A 15169-nucleotide genomic window follows, 5' to 3' on the forward strand; every position below is an offset into this window, starting at 1 on the left:
AACAAAATTAACAAGAATACACTATGTAAGAGACAGCACTATACATAACAGCAGAGGAAGCTATATAATAAGGGACGGCACCATATACACTGGGTGCAGAATTATTAGGCAAATGAGTATTTTGATCACATCAGCCTTTTTATACATGTTGTCCTACTCCAAGCTGTATAGGCTTGAAAGCCAACTGCCAATTATGTAAATCATGTGGTTTGCACCTCTGTAATGAGAAGGGGTGTGGTCTAATGACATCAAGACCCTATATAAGGTGTGCTTAATTGTTAGGCAACTTCCTTTCCTTTGGCAAAATGAGTCAGAAGAGAGATTTGACGGACTCTGAAAAGTCAAAAATTGTGACATGTCTTGCAGAGGGATGCAGCAGTCTTGAAATTGCCAAACTTTTGAAGCGTGATCACCGAACAATCAAGCGTTTCATGGCAAATAGCCAACAGGGTCGTAAGAAGCGTGTTGATAAAAAAAGGCGCAAAATAACTGCCCATGAATTGAGGAAAATCAAGCGTGAAGCTGCCAAGATGCCATTTGCCACCAGTTTTGCCATATTTCAGAGCTGCAACGTTACTGGAGTATCAAAAAGCCCAAGGTGTGCCATACTCAGGGACATGGCCAAGGTAAGGAAGGCTGAAAAACGACCACCTTTCAACACGAAACATAAGATAAAATGTCAAGACTGGGCCAAGAAATATCTTAAGACTGATTTTTCTAAGGTTTTATGTACTGATGAAATGAGAGCGACTCTTGATTGGCCAGATGGATGGGCCCGAGGCTGGATCAGTAAAGGGCAGAGAGCTCCACTCCGACTCAGACGCCAGCAAGGTGGAGGTGGGGTACTGGTATGGGCTGGTATCATCAAAGATGAACTTGTGGGACCTTTTCGGGTTGAGGATGGAGTGAAGCTCAACTCCCAGACCTACTGGCAGTTTCTGGAAGACAACTTCTTCAAGCAGTGGTACAGGAAGAAGTCCGTATCGTTCAAGAAAAACATGATTTTCATGCAGGACAATGCTCCATCACATGCATCCAAATACTCCACAGCGTGGCTGCCCAGTAAAGGTCTAAAAGAAGAAAAAATAATGACATGGCCCCCTTGTTCACCTGATCTGAACCCCATAGAGAACCTGTGGTCCCTCATAAAATGTGAGATCTACAGGGAGGGAAAACAGTACACCTCTCGGAACAGTGTCTGCGAGGCTGTGGTGGCTGCGGCACGCAATGGTAATCGTAAACAGATCAAGCAACTGAGAGAATCCATGGATGAAGGCTTTTGTGTGTCATCGTAAAGACAGGTGGCTATATTGGTCACTGATTTTTTTTGTTTTGTTTTTGAATGTCAGAAATGTTTATTTCTAAATTTTGCGTTGCGCTATTGGTTTACCTGGCGAAAATAAACAAGTAAGATGGGTATATATTTGGTTTTTATTAAGTTGCCTAATAAATCTGCACAGTAATCGTTACCTGCACAAACAGATATCCTCCTAAGATAGCCAAATCTAAAATAAAAACCACTCCAACTTCCAAAAATATTAAGCTTTGATATCTATGAGTCTTTTGGGTTGATTGAGAACATAGTTGTTATTCAATAATAAAAAGAATCCTCTCAAATACAACTTGCCTAATAATTCTGCACACGGTGTATAACTAGAGAGGATGGTACGTAATAAGAGACGGTGTTATACATAATAAAAGAGGAAACTATGTAACTAAGGATGGTGTTATATAGAATTAGTGAGTACACTATATGCTAAGGGACTGTGTTATACATAATAAGTACGTATACTATACAGTATGCAAAATGACTGTTATACATAATAAGTACGTACATTATATACTAAGGGACTGTGTTAGACATAATAAGCGATAATGTCTTCCTCCACCTCCCCCTGTTCCTAAGGCCATTATAAGTCCTCCTTCCTCCCATCCCAATCCCCCACACCCCTCATTGTCCTCCTCCCCCTGCATCTCATTATTGTCCTCTCCTCCACCCCTTCATTGGCCTCTTTACCACCTCCATTATTTTCTTCTCCCCACCACTATCTTTGCTTTCTCTCCCACCACTCCCATCATTGCCCATTCCACCACCTCCATCATTTCCTCCTCCTCCACCACTCTCATTATTGCCCTTTCCACCACCTCCATCATTGCCTTCTCACCTACCACCCCATCACGGCCTTCTCCCCATCACCCCCATCATGGCCTTCTCCCTATCACTCCTTCATGGCCCTCTCCCCATCACTCCATCATGGCCTTCTCCCCATCACCCCATCATGGCCTTCTCCCCATCATGGCCTTCTCCCCATCACCCCAGCATGGCCTTCTCCCCATCACCCCATCATTGCCTTCTCCTCCACCTACACACACACACACACACACACACAGCAACTCTCACCTGTTCGCAGGATCACTGGCGCCTGCGTATTCTCGCTCTGGGCTAGCTAGCTGCTGAATGATGACGTCATCCAGCGGCGCTGCTCTCTGTGTCAGGGACAGGAAGTGCTGGTGCCGCCTCGCCCCGACCACACCCATAAAGTGGCGCCCCCGGGGGTATGGTCACCACAGTGGCTTTGCCTTCCTCCAGGGGAGGGTAATGCCAGGCTTGGAAGCAGTGATGGGTCTCTCCAGCAGTTAACCTAATGCATGCAACACAGTTCCACTCCAGGCCAGCAGGGGGAACTCTGAACCAGGATGAAGGGGAGGGGGTGCTCCCTGAGGGCCAAGAGGAAGGAGTGTGCAGACGTGTGGAAAGAAGCTGGAGTTGGTTGAGCTAGGAAGGAGAGCTCCCTCAGCTTGAGAGCGCACGAACTGGAGCCTGGTCTCCATGGCTGTACGGATACTAAAGGTCCTACAGCAGATACCAGAGGAGTAGGAGGCTGTAAATGCCCTGCTCCCATCAGAGACTTGGGACACAACAGCAATCGCATAGAGAGCCAGGACTCAGGAGAGGAGTCCCCGAGAGAGGCTACAGCTGTCTGTCATACAAGTATAGTTCTAGGAATATCCGAAGAGAGGCATTCCGGAGTAACTAAGTACTGGAGTGCTTCACACCACAAGGCGCTAGGAAGGAGACTGCACAGCCCTTCTGCTGAGAGAGAATCCTGATCTGCTTCCAGGCTAGCCTGCTCCAACACCATCTGTAATCAGGACCCTGGACTACATATACTAAGTAAAGGTACAGAAACTGCAACCGCTGTGTCTTGTCTGTTCCCTACGCCAGTAGCACTGCTACATCCCCGTGCTGGTTACATCTACACTGCCCTGGGACTACAGCTCCACCTGTGGGGAGCTTTTACATCTTTGCTACACCCTACCATCAGTCCCAGCGGATCTGTATGCAGCGTTGGCCTAACACCATAGCATTCCCTGAAGCTCCTCCATGGTGCTGTCACAATCTCCTCCCGAAACTACCTCATTTCCGGTCAACTTCTAGCATGTCACTTCCGGTGGAACGTCATGTGCGAATTTTAAAGTGCGGCTTCGCTCCATACACTTCGTACACGCGCGGCTCCGCTCCATACACCTCGTACACGCGCGGCTCCGCTCCATACACCTCGTACACGCGCGGCTCCGCTCCATACACCTCGTACACGCGCGGCTCCGCTCCATACACCTCGTACACGCGCGGCTCCGCTCCATACACCTCGTACACGCGCGGCTCCGCTCCATACACCTCGTACACGCGCGGCTCCGCTCCGTACACCCTGTACACGCGCAGCTCTGCTCCGCACACCTCATACACACACGGCTCTGCTACATCCACCCTGTAAACCCCTTATGACCCCACACATACTTCCCTCATCCAGCATCATGACAACCAGCACAGCAGAGTCCTGCACAAACCGAGGCAGGGCTGTGCGCACAGGACCTGTGAAGAAGTCACATGAGGGGAGGAGTCAGGGGGTCACATGATCAAGGGCTTCGGCTAGATGCCCCTGATAATGTGACCCCCTTGACTCCTCCCCTCCTGTGACCTCATCACAGGTCCTGTGCGCACAGAGAATCCCAGCGATGTCATTGCTGGGATTTATCAGTGAGGGGCTGCGGTGGTCGGTGGCCCTCTCTGTGAGGGCGAGGATGGGTGGGGTCGGTGCATGGGGGGGCGTGACGGCTCAGTGCAATGCGCGAAAAATAAGCTCCCGCCCACGACGGTTGGGAAGTATGCATTAGCCGTCCTGCAGGGGCCCCCTGGAGGCTCTGGACCCCGGTGCAGCCGCACAGGTTGAACCAGCAGTATGTCCTCCCATGCTTCTCATTCTTCTCGACCTTTCTGCAGCTTTCCACACTGTTGACCACCGTCTCCTACTCCATAGGCTCCAGTCACTAGGCATTAAGGACACTGCTCTCTCCTGGTTCTCTTCCTCTCTGACCGCTCCTTCAGTGTTCTGTTCACTGGCTCCACTTCATCTCCTCTTCCTCTCACTGTCGGGGTAACTCAGGGCTCAGTCCAGTGGCATACCGTCAATAGTAGCAGACCACGCAGCTGCTATGGGGCCCGGAGAGATGAGGGGGCCCGGATGGGTGAGGGGGCCTGCGACGGCCGCTGCGGTTTGGCAGCTGTGCTGACACAGTACTATCTCCTTTAATTAAATGTAAGTGCTGGCCGCTGTATACCCCCTGGCCGGGCCCCTCGAAGCTTTCCTTGTTTCCTGGTCAGCAGTTGGCTGAAGTCTCTGGCTGGATTTGCATAAGAACGCCACGCCTCCTAGCAGCCAGAGGAGGGAGCAGCAGCACAGGTGCATTGCAGGAAGCAGAAGGGTCTCTGGTGCTGATGGGCTACATGTACAAGGTGATGTGTTATAATGAAGGGTCCTGTCTGCACGTGTAGGCTGTCTGTCAGTGGTGGGCTGTGCTTGGTCAGGATGTAGCAGAGCGCTGTGTGTTCCCCCTGCAGAACATGAGCTCACAAGAAGGAGTTAAGATGTTGCTCCTTGGGAGGAGGTGTCAAGAGATGGATGAGATGTGTGAAGGACTTTGGTTTCCTCCCTGTGAATTGTGACATAACATTGCTTCTTCAGTAGTATGTGTCCATCGATCGTGAACGATCTGATTCAAAGAGCCGGCTCCCTGCTGTGAATGAAATGAGCCGGCTCTGCAGGGAGAACAGCCGAGTTTTTGGTTTTTTTTTTCTGTCGCCCGGCAGCTTAGTGAAGCCTGACTGTGACTCATCTGGGGGGAGGAGCGGTCAGGAGAGGAGGAGATGTGGAGTTGTGGGCTGTAAATAAATGCACATGAGTTAACCCTTCAGACGGTGAGCCCGGCTGGGGGTGGATTTTTTTTGTTAAATGTGTCCCCTCACTGTGCTGTGTGCGATATACAGCATCCTGTGTGCGATATACAGCGTCCTGTGTGCGATATTCAGCATCTGCTGGCAGCCTGGCACTTTACATTTACAATGGCTCTGGCTGCACTTTACACCTTAGGGAGGGGGGGCCTGGCTGCACGCACTGTGGAGGGTGGAAGAGGGGGCCCTGCATGCATTGCAGGTGTGTGTGTGTATGTATATATATATATATATATATATATATATATACACACACACACGCACACCACTGAGCCACCAATGATTTATTCTGCCTTGCTAAATGTCTGTGATATATATTGACAATCAATCAGCTACTTGTTGGCCAATAGCTGATAGCCCATTTTGGCATTTCTTATGCTCACAGGATGATCAGTATAGATTGTTTTGTGTGCATAGATTACTATTGTTCTCAGCAGCACATACTTGCTGAGAACTGAAAAAAATCAAAGACTAGCTATATAATTAATTGTTTGACCTATAACATGCATGCCTGGAGTTTAGAGCACCTGTTGAGTTTTGTTTGTTTTTTTTTTGGGGGGGGGCATTCAGACTTTTGCTATGGGGCCCCATGATTTCTATGTACGCCCCTGGCTCAGTCCTTGGCCCCCTTCTCTCCTCTGTCTACATGACCCCAATTGGACAGACCATCAGCAGATTTGGCTTTCAGTACCATCTTTATGCTGATGACGCACAACTATATATGTCATCCCCCGATCTTACTCCCGCTGTACTACAAAACGCCAGTGACTTTCTGTCCGCAGTCTCCAACATCATGTCCACTCTCTATCTGAAACTTAACCTCTCAAAAACTGAACTTCTTCTGCTCCCGCCATCTACTATCCTCCCTAAATCTGACATTTCCCTCTCCATGAGTGGCACCATAATAACACCCCCGCCAGCAGGTGCGCTGTCTGGGTGTTGTTTGACACCAATCTCTCATTCACATCCCATATACAATCTCTTGCCCGCTCATGCCGCTTACACCTAAAGAACATCTCCAGAATTCGCCTTTTTCTCACCATGGAAACAACAAAAACCCTCACTGTCGCATTGATCCACTCCCGCTTGGACTACTGCAATGCTCTATTAGTTGGCCTCCCCATTACTCAACTTTCCCCTCTCCAGTCCATACCTAATGCAGCAGCCAGGGTCATCCATCTGGCTAATCGGTACTCGGACTCGTCCGCTCTTCGCCAATCGTTATACTGGCTGCCCATTCATTATAGGATCCAATTCAAAGTACTTGTTCTCACCCACAAAGCTCTGCACTAATCCGCACCTTCCGACTCCAAGACTTCTCCCGTGCTGCGCCAATCCTCCGGAATGCTCTACCCCAAGCAATTAGGACTATCCACAATTTGCACAGTTTTAGGCGCTCCCTCAAAACACATCTGCTCACAGCAGCCTATCATGTTCACTAATCAAAGTCATTTTATGTGTAAGTGTGCATGTATAGCCCATTCACTATCTCTATCCCCCACCTGTGACGTCCGTCTGCGGTCTGGGCTGCAGCCAGCCAACACCCCGAGAAACACTGATACCCTTTACCCCTATACAGGGATCTGGATTTATAGCAGAGCCCAGGAGGTGCTCTCTGAATAGGAGCAGTGGCCAGAGCAGGACGGTCACCAAAAAGGTGTTCCAAAACAGGACAAAAACATAGTGGTATCCGGGTCTAAACCAGTCGGGCAGCAAGGTACAAAAACAGTAGACAGTAGCAGAGTCAGATTCAGGCCAAGGTCAGAGTCATAAACCAGGAGGGTAGCTGAGGTACAGAATCGTTAGGCAGAAGCAGAGTCAGAAGTCAAGGCCAAGGTCAGAGTCAGTCAACTATAGCAATTCACACAGTAACACGCAGGGGAACCAAGAATATATCTGGCGGCTTGCAAGCCCAGTCCCAAGGTATTTGAGGGATCAGGTCATCCCTCACAGGCTCCCGGGCTGATTATGTCATTAGGACCGCCCCCAGGACCAGACCTGATGACGATGCACCAACCCCTTCATGACTGACAGAGGAGCGGAGTCTGCGTCCACTAGACGCCTGCGCAGAAGCCCTTTCACTGTTGCCGCCATCACTCGGGCGCGAGCCACGGCGCCTCCTAGTGGCTGATGGCGGAACAGCAGGCCCCGAGTTCGATGACGACATATCAGTCCGGCGCCTCCTGGTGGCCGAGGCCTGGACAGCAGGCCCTGAGCCCGAGGGCGGCGTGACAATCCGTCGCCTCCTAGTGGCTGAGGGCGGAACAGCAGGCCCCGAGTCTAACGGCGACGTGACAGTACCCCCCTCTCCAGGAGGGGCCTCCGGACCCTCAAAACCCGGTTTGTCAGGGTGAAGGAGATGTAATCTCCTAATTAATGCCTTGGCATGGACGTTCCCCGCAGGAACCCAGGACCTTTCCTCTGGGCCGTAGCCCTTCCAGTGTACCAGATACTGTACTGAGCCCCTCACAAGGCGGGAGTCAAGGATACCCTGGACTTCATACTCCAGAGCTCCCCCGACCGAAACAGGAGGAGGAGGGGACTGAACAGGGTGAATGGGAGAACGATAAGGTTTGAGGAGAGACCTGTGGAATACGTTAGGCAATTTGAATGACTGTGGAAGTTTTAAGCGGAAGGCTACTGGGTTAACCACCTCGATAATTTCGTATGGGCCGATGAACCTGGGACCTAGTTTGGCGGACGGTACCTTAAGCTTGATGTTTTTTGTAGAGAGCCAAACCTTGTCGCCAACTCCCAGGTGCGGCCCCTTAGATCGTCGTCTATTTGCAGCCGAAGCCTGTCTAACCTGAGCCCCTTTCAAATTTGAATTAACCTCAGACCAAATCGTTTTTAGCCGATGTATATTTTGCTCAACCCCAGGGACCTCCGACATCCTGGCCGAAAACGACCCAAAGCGTGGATGTAGTCCAAGGTTACAAAAAAAAGGGGTAGTTTTAATGGAGTCTTGATATCGATTATTGAGGGCGAACTCAGCCAATGGCAGATGTTCCACCCAATCGGTCTGATGTCCTGACACATAACAGCGGAGGTATTGTTCCAGAGCTTGGTTAGTACGCTCAGTTTGACCATTAGTTTCGGGATGGTATACCGAGGAGAAGGACAACTCCACACCAATGCGTCTACAGAATGCCCTCCAGAACTTCGAGACAAACTGGGTACCTCTGTCGGACACAATATTTGCCGGAACGCCGTGCAGACGTACAATGTGCAGAACGAACAACTTACTTAAAGTTTCAGAGTTAGGCAACCCAGACAGGGGAATAAAATGGCACTGCTTGCTGAACCTGTCTACCACCACCCAGATACAAGTTTTCCCATCTGATGGCGACAGGTCTGTAATGAAATCCATGGAGATGTGGGTCCATGGACTCTCAGGGGTGGGCAAGGACTGAAGCCAGCCGGCAGGGCGACTATGGAGGGACTTGGCGCGGGCACAGACTTCACACGCTGAAACATAGTCCTTACAGTCCTTGACCAGCGTCGGCCACCAAAAGTTCCTAGTTACCAGCCTGGTGGTATTATTGAGACCCAGATGGCCTGTTAGGACAGAGTTGTGTGATTCTTTTAGAACCTGCAGACGAAGGTTAGCCGGAACAAACAATTTTTTGGGGGGCGTAGTGTCAGGAACTTGCTCTGAAGACCTACGGATCTCCTCCAGAAGGTCCAAAGACACTGCCGACACGACGATTCCATTAGCCAATATCGGGACTGGTTCACAGTCCTCGGTCTGTGTGGGGCAAAAACTGCGAGAGAGGGCATCTGCCCTCACATTTTTAGTACCAGGGAGAAAGGTGATTAAAAAATCAAACCTGGAGAAAAACAAGGCCCACCTGGCCTGCCTGGGATTTAGTCTTTTAGCTGACTCTAGGTAGGTTAGGTTTTTGTGGTCTGTAATAACAGTGACCTTGTGTTTGGCTCCTTCGAGGAAGTGGCGCCATTCCTCGAAGGCCCATTTGATCGCCAATAATTCCCGATTACCGATGTCATAGTTTCTCTCCGTGGCAGAGAATTTGCGGGAGAAAAACGCACATGGGCGAAGCTGAGTGAGGGATGCAGTGCCTTGTGATAGCACTGCTCCCACTCCGATTTCGGAGGCATCAACTTCTACAATAAACGGGCAGTCTAAGTCCGGTTCAATCAGAACCGGGTTGGCCACGAAGCACTCTTTTAGTGTGGAAAATGCCCGAATAGCCTCAGGATTCCAATTAGTCACGTCCACCCCTTTTCGGGTAAGGTCCGTGAGTGGCTTGGCAATCTCAGAGAAACCCCTGATAAACTTGCGGTAATAATTCGCAAATACCAAAAATCGCTGCAGCGCTTTCAGCGATTTGGGCTGCACCCAAGCCTTAATAGGTTGAATCTTGGCAGGGTCCATGCGAAACCCCTTGCCTGAAACCATGTATCCTAAGAACTGTACCTCTTCGGCAAAAAAAACACATTTTTCTAGTTTCGCAAACAAAGAGTTTTTTCGCAGTCTCTGCAGTACCGAACGGACGTGTTGAGCATGTGTCACAGGGTCAGCAGAATAAATCAAAATGTCATCAAGATACACGACGACATACACCCCACAAATGTCTCTGAAAATATCATTGACAAAGTGTTGAAATACGGCAGGTGCGTTACTGAGTCCGTACGGCATTACAAGGTACTCAAAGTGACCAAGAGGGGTATTAAAGGCCGTTTTCCATTCGTCACCGCTTCTTATGCGGACCAGATTATATGCCCCCCGAGGTCAAGTTTAGTAAACCAGCGGGCTCCCAGTAGCTGATTAAACAGATCAGGAATGAGTGGGAGCGGGTACTGATTTTTTACAGTAATTGCGTTCAGCTCACGATAATCAATGCATGGTCTGAGTCCACCATCTTTTTTTTCTACAAAGAAAAACCCAGCTCCTACAGGTGAGGTGGAAGGTCTAATAAAGCCTTTACGTAGACTGTCTGCTATGTAGTCATTCATGGCTACACGCTCCGGACCAGAGAGGTTGAATATTCTCCCCTTAGGGAGACGGGCACCTGGGACCAAGTCTATAGGACAGTCGTATTCTCTATGAGGAGGTAGTTTCTCAGACTCCACTATGGAGAAGACATCTTCATAATCTCTGAACGCATATGGAATGGAGGGGTTTTTAATTTTAATTTGGTTCACTGACAGCGACATACAGTGATTCTGACACCGTGGACTCCAGCGCACGATATCACCTATGCGCCAGTCAATAATCGGATTATGCTGGTGCAACCATGGCATGCCTAACACAACTGCATGTGATAAATTATGTATAACAAAAAATGACATCTGTTTGTTGTGTAATGTCCCCACTGACATAGCAATGTCTGTAGCAACAAATTCCACTCCACCCTGGATAATGGATGTACCATTAATCGCAGTGGTCTGAATAGGGGCATTACGTTTTAGCAGAGGTACACCAAGACTCCTTGCAAGCAAAAAATCCATGAAGTTGCCTGCGGAACCACAATCCACATAAGCCTTCACACACAGAGTTTTATTAGAAAACGAGAGAGAGACGGGTAATAAAAGTTTAGCCGCATTTGCGGGCAATACCTGAGCCTCTGGGCCAGCACGACCAGAGCTGCCCAGAGGCCGACGTCCCAGAAATGTGGATTTCTGACGCTCAGCATTTCCCTTGAAGCTTCCAGGCTGCAGCGTGCTGGTGTAGGAAGATGGGAGTGTTCCTTCAGGCTGTGCTCTGGAGCAGGTGTTAGGCCAGGAAATCAGCTCAGGCAGGAGAAGAAAGAAAAAAAAAATTCAGGAGACTGCTTTTATGTAAGATGGACATATACACAAAAAGCAGTTGTTTTTTTATGGCCGGATATAATGTGACGTCCGTCTGCGGTCTGGGCTGCAGCCAGCCAACACCCCGAGAAACACTGATACCCTTTACCCCTATACAGGGATCTGGATTTATAGCAGAGCCCAGGAGGCGCTGTCTGAATAGGAGTAGTGGCCAGAGCAGGACGGTCGCCAAAAAGGTGTTCCAAAACAGGACAAAAACGTAGTGGTATCCGGGTCTAAACCAGTCGGGCAGCTAGGTACAAAAACAGTAGACAGTAGCAGAGTCAGATTCAGGCCAAGGTCAGAGTCATAAACCAGGAGGGCAGCTGAGGTACAGAATCGTTAGGCAGAAGCAGAGTCAGAAGTCCAGGCCAAGGTCAGAGTCAGTCAACTATAGCAATTCACACAGTAACACGCAGGGGAACCAAGAATATATCCGGCGGCTTGCAAGCCCAGTCCCAAGGTATTTGAGGGATCAGGTCATCCCTCACAGGCTCCCGGGCTGATTATGTCATTAGGACCACCCCCAGGACCAGACCTGATGACGATGCACCAACCCCTTCATGACTGACAGAGGAGCGGAGTCTGCGTCCACTAGACGCCTGCGCAGAAGCCCTTTCACTGTTGCCGCCATCACTCGGGCGCGAGCCACGGAGCCTCCTAGTGGCTGATGGCGGAACAGCAGGCCCGGAGTTCGACGACGACATGTCAGTCCAGCGCCTCCTGGTGGCCGAGGCCTGGACAGCAGGCCCTGAGCCCGAGGGCGGCGTGACAGTCCATCACCTCCTAGTGGCTGAGGGCGGAACAGCAGGCCCCGAGTCTGACGGCGACGTGACACCACCTTCTCAAGATTGCTGGACCATCATTGTAAATACACACCTGTACTTTGTATCTCCCCCACCTCATTGTAGATTGTAAGCTCTCACGAGTAGGGTCGTCTTATTTTACTTTAATTGTTGTATTGTTAACGTTGTTACTTATGACTTGTGTTTTGAAACTGTAAAGCGCTGCGGAATATGTTGGCGCTATATAAATAAAGATTATTATTATCATATGTTTCCCTATAATGATAATGATTCCCCATTGTGACTCCTTAAAATAATGACCTCCAGTTCTTTTTTAATGTAATAATTGCCCCGACAAGGGGTGTACATAGAAATCACAGGGCCCCATAGCAAAAGTCCTATAAGGGCACATAGATAGGCGCAGTCACAGAAGGACAGACTTCCCAACTTTTTAAGACATATGTATTACAGAATAATGGTCCCCTGCACAGTATGACGGTCCCCCTCAGGCCCCATATAGTATTCTATTCCCTCATTGCTGCCATATAGTATGATGTTGCTAAACAGCCTCCATATATTATGATGTTTCCTCACTGTAAGAGAATGGTCAGCCACAATATACTGAGCGGCCATGATGAATCAGGCAGCCATCTTGTCAAAGTTAGAAAAAGATTCAACTTTTACAAAAGAACTAATAAGATGAATTTTTAAATGGAGGATGTGAAATGAGATCATGTCTGCTATCAACCCTGGCAGGCTTGCATAAAGGAATATTGGATCAATAGGGGAATAGGGTTAACAAATATATGGTCAATGTGTGTATACGTGATAGTGTTGTTAGAAGAACAAACTCATTAAAATGTCAAATGCATGAATTTATGGATCAAGCCTGGAGGCAGGGATAAGATTAAGGACAGTAGCTATAGATACCAAAGACTTTTATGGGTTTTAGTGTTGTTTGGGAAAATGTTAATTAATGTCTTCGTATTATGTCATTATATTCTTTGTTCTGTACTACACATTTCTCTAGAATTATCATGTAAACGCCCTCTGCGGCAAAATGCAGCTTTCTTCGTTTGTATTATGTATAAAAAGCCCCTGCTACTGTTGCTCGGGGCCACTCCACTGCCATTATGCCGCTGTGCCACACCATGGCCAGGGCAAGGGGCCTTTTCATCGCCAGACTTCACAGCGAATCTCTGCCCGTCTGAATTCCTGTTTTTGTGCCCGCATGCTTCAACTTCACTGACTATCTGTCCTGTTCTGCCGTGTATCTCTTAATAAACTTCGACCTCAGCTTGATAAGAAGATCGTCTGCATTTTTGTCCGGCTCTTCCAGCTCTCAGTAAGAACTTTTTCTTACACTCACAATCCCCATACAGTAAGATGATCACCTTTTCCCTTACTACCGCCATATATTATGATGTTTCCTCACAGTCCCCATATATTTTGATGTTTCCTCATAGGCCCCATCTCGTATGATGGTTCCCCCGCATAGTATGATGCTCGCTCACAGTAACCATGTTTTGATGTTCCCTCACAGGTTCCATTATATAGTTACAGTCAAAAGTATTGGCACCCTTGAAATTGTTCCAGACAATTAAGTACTTCTCCCAGAAAATCATTGCAATTACACTTTTTTTATACACATGTTTATTTTCTTTGTGTGTATTAGAGTAACACAAAAAAAAGAGAAAAAGTTTGATTTTGGCGCGCACGGCACCGTCAAAAGTGCGCAGTGCAGGTCAAAGCGCAACTAGCGCACGGCCTGCGCACGATCTGCGCACCCTATGCTAAAGATAGGGTGCGCCGATCGCAGGCGCCGCTGTCCGCTAGTAGGCGGCGCTGCAAGCAAGGGGCGGGCGAGCCGGGCAGAGAGCCGGCTCGGGGGCGGAGCTACCCCCGGCCGTGCGTGCGCTTAAAAAGCGCTAATGTGAAACCGGCCTTAGACATCATTTCACACAAAACCCCCAATATGGGCTGGATAAAATTGTTGGAACCTTTCCAAAATTGTGGGTAAACAACTGTGTTTAAAGCATGTGAGGCTCGTTCAAACTCACTTGTGGAAAGTATTAGGTGTGAGCAATAAGAAATTCACCTCTGAAACCAGATGAAGTTGACTCAATCTTTGCATGGTGTGCCTGTGTGTGCCACTCTAAGCATGGAGAAGAGAACTGTGAGGACTTGAGAACCAAAATTGTTGAACATTATCAACAATCTCAAGGTTACATGTCCATCTCCAGAGATCTTAATGTTCCTTTCTCCATGGTGCGCAACATAATTAAGACGTTTACAACCCATGGCATTGTAGCTAATCTCCCTGTTTGTGAATGGCAGAGAAAAATTGATGAAAGGTTGCAATGCAGAATTGTGTGGATGGTGGATAAGCAGCCCCAATCATGTTCCAAATAAACTGAAGCTGCATACTTAGGGTGCATCGGTGTCAGCGCTAACTATCCGTTGACATTTGAATGAAATGAAACACTATGGCAGGAGACCAAGGAGGACCCCACTACTGATTCAGAGACATAAAAAAGCTAGACTGCAGTTTACTAAAATGTATGTGAGCAAGCCAAAATCATTCTGGGAAAGCGTCTTGTGGACATATGAGACCAAGATAGAGGTTTTTTTGGTAAAGAACATCTTTTTACTATTTACCATAAAAGGAATGAGGCCTACAAAGAAAATAACACAGTACCTACAGTAATATATGCTGGAGGTTCAAAGATGTTTTGGGATTGTCGTGCTGCCTCTGGCACTGAGTGCTTTGACTGTGTGCAAGGCATCATGAAAACTGAAGATTACCAAAGGATTTTTGGTTGCCATGTAAGGCCCAGTGTCAGAAAGATGGGTTTGCGTCCTACGTCATGGGTCTTCCAGCAAGACAATGACCTCAAACATACATCAACAAGCATCCAGAAATGGATGGAAACAAAGCGCTGGAGAGTTCTGAAGTGGCCAGCAATGGGTCTGGATATAAATCCCATTGAACACCTGTGGAAAGATCTTAAAATTGCTTAAAATTGCTGTTGGAAGAAGACGCCTTTAAATATGAAAGACCTGAAGCAGTTTGCAAAAGAAGAGTGGTCCAAAATTCCAGCTTAGAAGTGTAAGAAGCTTGTTGAGGGTTATAGGAAGCGATTGCAGTTATTTACCGTATTCCAAAGAGTGTGAAATTATTTACAACTTGCCTTTTTTTCCTCTTTTTTGTGTTGTACCAATATACACGAAGGAAATAAACAATTTCAAGGGTGCCAACACTTTCAGCCATGACTGCAGTATG

This window comes from Dendrobates tinctorius, unplaced genomic scaffold, assembly GCF_039654945.1.
Source record: "Dendrobates tinctorius isolate UK_male_01 unplaced genomic scaffold, ASM3965494v1 ptg000104l, whole genome shotgun sequence".
Lineage (NCBI taxonomy): Eukaryota > Metazoa > Chordata > Amphibia > Anura > Dendrobatidae > Dendrobates > Dendrobates tinctorius.